Source organism: Chrysochloris asiatica, unplaced genomic scaffold (assembly GCF_000296735.1).
Source record: "Chrysochloris asiatica unplaced genomic scaffold, ChrAsi1.0 scaffold00112, whole genome shotgun sequence".
NCBI classification, from domain to species: domain Eukaryota; kingdom Metazoa; phylum Chordata; class Mammalia; order Afrosoricida; family Chrysochloridae; genus Chrysochloris; species Chrysochloris asiatica.
In genome coordinates this window covers 9,985,218-9,991,285 of record NW_006408630.1, presented here as the reverse complement: position 1 = coordinate 9,991,285, position 6,068 = coordinate 9,985,218, and positions in this window count along the sequence as shown.

Below are 6,068 nucleotides of genomic sequence, written 5' to 3'. Positions count from 1 at the left end.
TAGCAAATGAGAATGAAAACACAATATACCCAAACCTTTGGGACATAGAAAAACTAGTTCTCAGAGAGAATTTTATAGCAATAAACTCACACAATCAAAAGGAAAAAGAATCAAAATCAACATCTTAACTTTATATCTTCAATAATTAGAAAAGATCAATGAAGTAATCTACTAGAGGAAAATAAGTAATAAAGATTTTTTCTTTTTTTTTAAAGTTTTTATTGTGAATTGAGTGATAGTTTACATGGGAGGACATCAGCTTTACATTCATCCTATCATATTTTGTTTCACTGCAATGATTACAATCCCCTCCTGCATCATCATTCAACAGCATTTGCTTCCACTCCCTCTGTTTTTGTTTGTTTGTTTGGAAGTACATGGAGGCACTCAGGGATACATAACCATTCAAACAACCAAAGGGTACACCCTGCAAACCTACTTCCCAGCCATCAGCACACAGGCCCTCTCCCTCCCTGAATCCAGAGTCCCCAAACGGTTCATTTCTCCACATCAATATCTCTGCCTCCATCTCTGGTGTCACTGCTTCTCTGGATAGTGTCCCACACTCTGCTCTTCTCCCTTGATGGTCCCAGGGTCCTCCGCTCCTGTACTGCAAGATCAAACACTTCCTTCCTTTTGTTACAAAACGTCTACCTTTACATTTGCAACTCACAATCAGTCCTGATAGCAATTATTCACTACTGAACCACAAGAGTCTTATCCCCATCTCTTTTTACCAGCCCTGTCCAGACAGGTTGAAAACCACTCAGTGGAGATTCTACCTTCCCCCGTACCCTCTGAAATTAGGCTCCCTCTTGAATGCTTGTAAGCCAGTCACTTCATGTCTTTGTAGCACCCCCATTTTGGGTAGACAATATCTAGGTTGCCCATCCCTGTCAGTCCTGTGTACTGAGGGGGTGGGAATGATCCTCGCTCTAAAGATTCGTTCCCTCTTTTGAGCTACTACATTCATAAGTATAGGTCAAGTTCATCAAATTGTGGATTACTCTTTTTATTCCTCTACTTTCTTCTTTTTGTCGAGTTATGATCATCCAGTCATTGAAGCCAGGTCAAATGGGTATTATCTGCAAGTATGGGAGTTCTTGTGCATCTTCCCTCACTTCATATCAGCTGGACATTAGACTCTCCACTCTAGTCTTCTGTGGCTATGTCCCTGCCCCTGTGTTGAAAAGTCCCCAGGTCTTGCCATACTGCTGGCCAACCAGGTCTCAATCCAGGTTGACAGGAGTCTATTGAACATGGTTGGACTTAGCTCACAACTTCATTGCTGTTTTTGTCCCACTTACCTTTATTGGTAGACCAGTGTGGTTATCAGCAAGACCACATGCCTGCTAGTGTATTCCCCTTGAGTCTCAGTCTTGGAAGGGGGTTTACCCTGAGGGGACCTGACCACGTGCCTTGATGGCTCCCGGAGTGCCATTATTGTTTTTTTATTTTTCCTGATGGTCTTTCTTTCAAGAAGTATCTTCTGTTCTTCAAGCCACTCCAGACTGGTATGCTTGTCCTTTCATGTAGGAATTTCCCACCTCAGAAGATTCTGGATGGGGATCAGGATTCCACCTATGATCTTATGCAATGTAAAGGCTCTGCAGGAAGCCCCCTTCACTGAACAAGTTCTAGCCCCATTTTAGGTATTCCAATCAGTTATAGGCCGAAGACGGACTTTAAAACTTTCTATGGTGATGTTTCTGGCAATTTCTTTCTCTCCCCCTCAAGTGTCTATTTTACTATAATAGGCAAAGGAAACCAAGATTCAAAAGCCAGCCAAGCATCTTACTGTTATTTTCCCTCTTTTACCTATTCAAACTATGTCTCAATCCTGTATCCCAGAGCCCTATTATTCAAAGTTTGATCATACATCACTATTTATCTCTGTCCCACTTAGCTCATGCTAACCTGCCTAAATGTTCTCTCATCTGCCTTGTTTTTCTATTCCTCTCCCCCTTCTTGTGTATTGCCCTGCTCCAGCACTCAAACTATCCTGCATCTATTCCTTACACTGTGCTCTACCTTCCCCTCCCTCCACTCACTCCACCCCTTACGCCTCAGTAACCAACAAAAAAATTTTTTTTCCCTTTTAGTGTGAGTAATTTTTCTTAAGCTTTTACAATAATGGTCCTATGCAGTATTTCTCCTTTTGTGACTGACTAATTTCATTCAGCATAATGTCTTCAAGTTTCATCTATGTTATGCGGTGGCTTGCAGCTTCCTTGTTATCCTTCAAGGTAGCATAATATTCCATTGTGTGTATGTGTCAAAGTTTGGTTATCCATTCTTCCATTGATGGGAACTTAGGCTGTCTCCATCTTTTTACTATTGTAAATAGTGCAGCTATGAACATTGGTGTGCATATATCTATTCGTGTTATAGCTTGTATTTGTTGTGGATAAATACCAAGTGGAGTAATTGCTGGATCATAAAGTGTTTCTATTTTCAACTTTCTGAGGAAATGCCATACTGTTTTCCAAAGTGGTTGGACCATTTTGAAATCCCACCAGCAATGTAGGAGGGTCCCATTCCCTCCACATCCTTGCCAGCATTTTTTGTCCTCTACTTTTTTGATCTTCACTGTTATTACAGGTGTGAGATGATACCTCATTTTTGTTTCGATTTGCATCTCTCTAATGGTTAATGATCATGAACATTTCTTCGTATGTTTGTTGGCTGCCTGAATCTCCTTCTTGGTGAAGTGTCTGTTCGTGTCCTGTGCCCATTTTTTAATTAAGTTATTTGTCTTTTTCTTGTAGAGGTGTTGTAGTTTCCTATAGATTTTAGAAATTAGTCCTTTGTCTGATGCATCATTGCAAAAGATTTTTTTTCCCATTCTGTGGGCTCCCTTTTTACACTTTTGGTGAAGTGTTTTGATGAATATAAATTTTTTAATTTTTAATATGTTCCAATCATCTATTTTGTCTACTTTTTGTGTGTAATTTTCAAAATGTTTGATAATCTGTGTGTACCCTGTATTAGAGCCCTCAAATTTGTCCCAATTTTTTCATTGATGTCCTTTATAATTCAAGTAATAAAGACTTGAGCATAAATAAATAAATCTCAAAACAGAAAAACAATGGGAAGAATCAACAAGATAAAATTTGAATAGATTTACAACAGAGGCTTTACACCCTCAAAGATTTACAACCTCAGAAACCCTATATAGGGTCACTATGAGTCAGATGCAAATCAAGGACACTTAGAAACAACAGTATAACAAAAGAAGAAACTGATCAAGCCATTAAAGTCTCATAACAAAGAAAAGTCCAGGCCCAGTATACTCATACTATTCCAAAACATTTGGAAAGCTTCCAAATTCATTTTATGAAGTGAACATAACCCTAACATCAAAATCAGGCAAAGACATCACTGATAAAGAAAATTATAGACCAATATCTTTCATGAGGACTAAAGTTTGAGAACTAAAGTGTGCTTGACCCAAGCCATGGTATTTTCAATAATCTCATATGCATGCCAAAGTTGAACAGTGAATAAGGAAGACCTTAGAAAAATTGACACATTTGAGTTATGGTGTTGGAGAATAGTCAAACTACCATGGATTGTCAAAAAAGCAAACAGATCTATGTTTGAAGAAGTACACACAGAGTGCTCCTTGGAAACCAGGATGGCCAAACTTCGTCTCCCATACTTCGGACATACTATATGGAGGGACCAGTCATTGGAGAAGGATATCTTGTTTGATAAAGTGGAGGGTCAGAGAAAAAGGGGAAGACCTCCAATGAGATGGATTGCCACAGTGGCAGCAGTGATGGGCTCAGACTTGACAACAATTGTGAGGTTGGCCCACGACTGGACAGTGTTTCATTCTGTTGTGCATAGGGTTGCTTTGAGTCAAGACCAACCTGATGGCACCTAACAACAACAACAATTCTTTCATTTCATTTATGAATCTGACAATCATGTGATTTGCTATGCCAGGAATGATAAATTCAAGAGGAATGACATCACATTCATGGTCAAAAAAGAATACTTCAAGATCTACCTTGAAGTACAATGCTGTCTGTGATAGAATCCACACGCCTACAAGGAAGATCAATTAACACCACTATTATTCAAATGTATGCACAAAACATTAAACCAGTAATGATGAAATTGAAAAATTATACCAAGTGTTTCAGTCTGAAATGGATCAGACATGCAATCAAATGCATTGATAAAAATTAATGATTGGAATGTGAAGGTTGGAAACAAAGGAAGGATCAGTAATTGGAAAATACCGTCTTGTATTGATACAGAAATGATTCTGGAGATTGCATGACAGAATTTTACAAGACCAATGACTTATTCATAGCAAATAGCTTTTTAAACAACATAAAATGTGCACCTGACCCAAGCCATGGTATTTTCAATAACCTTATATGCATGAAAAAGCTGGACAGTGAATAAGGAAGACCAAAGAAGAATTGATGCTTTTGAGTTATGGTGTTGGAGGAGAATAGTGAAAGTGCCATGGGCTTCCAAAAGAACCAATAGATCCGTTTTGAAAGAAGTGCAGCCAGAGTGCTCCTTGGAGGCCAAGATGATCAAACTTCATCTCTCATACTTCAGACATATTGTCAGGAGGGACAAGTCACTGGAGAAAGATATCATGTTTGGTAAGGTGGAGGGTCAGAGAAAAAGAGGAAGACCCCCAACGAGATGGATTGGCCAAGTGGCAGCATCTATGGACTCAAGCGTGGCAATCGTAGTGAGGTTAGCCCAGGATGGGGCTGTGTTTCATTCTGCTATGCATAAGGTCACTATGGGTCGGTACCAACTTGATGGCACCTAACAACAACAACAACAACAACAAAAGGTAACTATACTCACGGACCTACCAGGTATAATACGATGGAACCAAATTGACTGCAGTAATCTCTAGTCACTGTCTCAATAGTATCAATCAAAGCAAGGACAAAAGCCAACTGTGGAACAGACCCTCTGTTCCTCATATGCAAGTTCTAGCTGAAGCTGAAGAAAATGAAAAGTCAGTGATAGCCAAAGCATTACTTTGGGTATATCCCACCTGAAGTTAGAGACCATCTCAAGAAGAGATTTGATGCATTAGAGACTAATAACAGAAGACCAGAAGAGTCATGGGGTGACATTAAGAATATCATACATGAAGAAAGCAAAAGGTCATTAAAAAGACAGGCAAAAGTGAAAACACCAAAGTGAATGTCAGATGAGACTCTGAGATTTGCTCTTGAGCATATACAACAATTTTCAGCCAAGCAATAGATAGGTATATAAGGGTGAAAACAACACTAGTGAGGTACACACAACATAGAATGGTCAGCCATTCAAAATCTAAAGGGTAGCATTTATCCAAGAACAAAATTCAAAAGTGTGGGTAAGAAGGAAGAATGGAAACAAGAAACACAGGGAGACAGTGGGATAAGTGATGTTACATTAATGGGATTGCAATCACTGAAATGAAACATTTTACATTTGTTGAATGTAAACTAATGATCTGCACTGTAAGCCTTCACTGAATTCACAATAAAATATTTCAAATTTTCTTTAAAAAGATCCCAATGGCTCCCTTTATTGAAATTTAACACAGAACATAAGTTAAGCTAGATGCTTTTCATATTGTAAAAAGGGCATGGGGGCATTGTCTGTTCTCTTATAACTTCACAAGGGAGAAAGAATTAAACTCACCATCAGTCCAAGGCCAATTTCTATGCTTCAGAGGTCAGGCATGCTTCCACCCTCCAACCCTCTTTACCACAGCACTTTCTGTTTCTCTGCTGTGTTAAATAATACATTGTAATGGAACTCACAGACAATACTTATGATTATGAGATTTATTAGGGAAGTTAACAGGTTAAAATTTAGGATAAGATTTGCTCAAGATACAGTTCTTCTTTAGTCAGGAAGCCTCTTCTCATTCATACCTGCAGGCACATCTCTGTTCCTTGTTCTCTCTTCCACATGTGCCCTTGGTCCCTGCCTTGTTTGGATGAGTGTTACAAAAGTCCTTTAGCACTGCCAATAAATGTTGAAAGCCTCAGCATAAAGGTACTCAGCTTTAGCTTTGTGGGGCAGCAAAG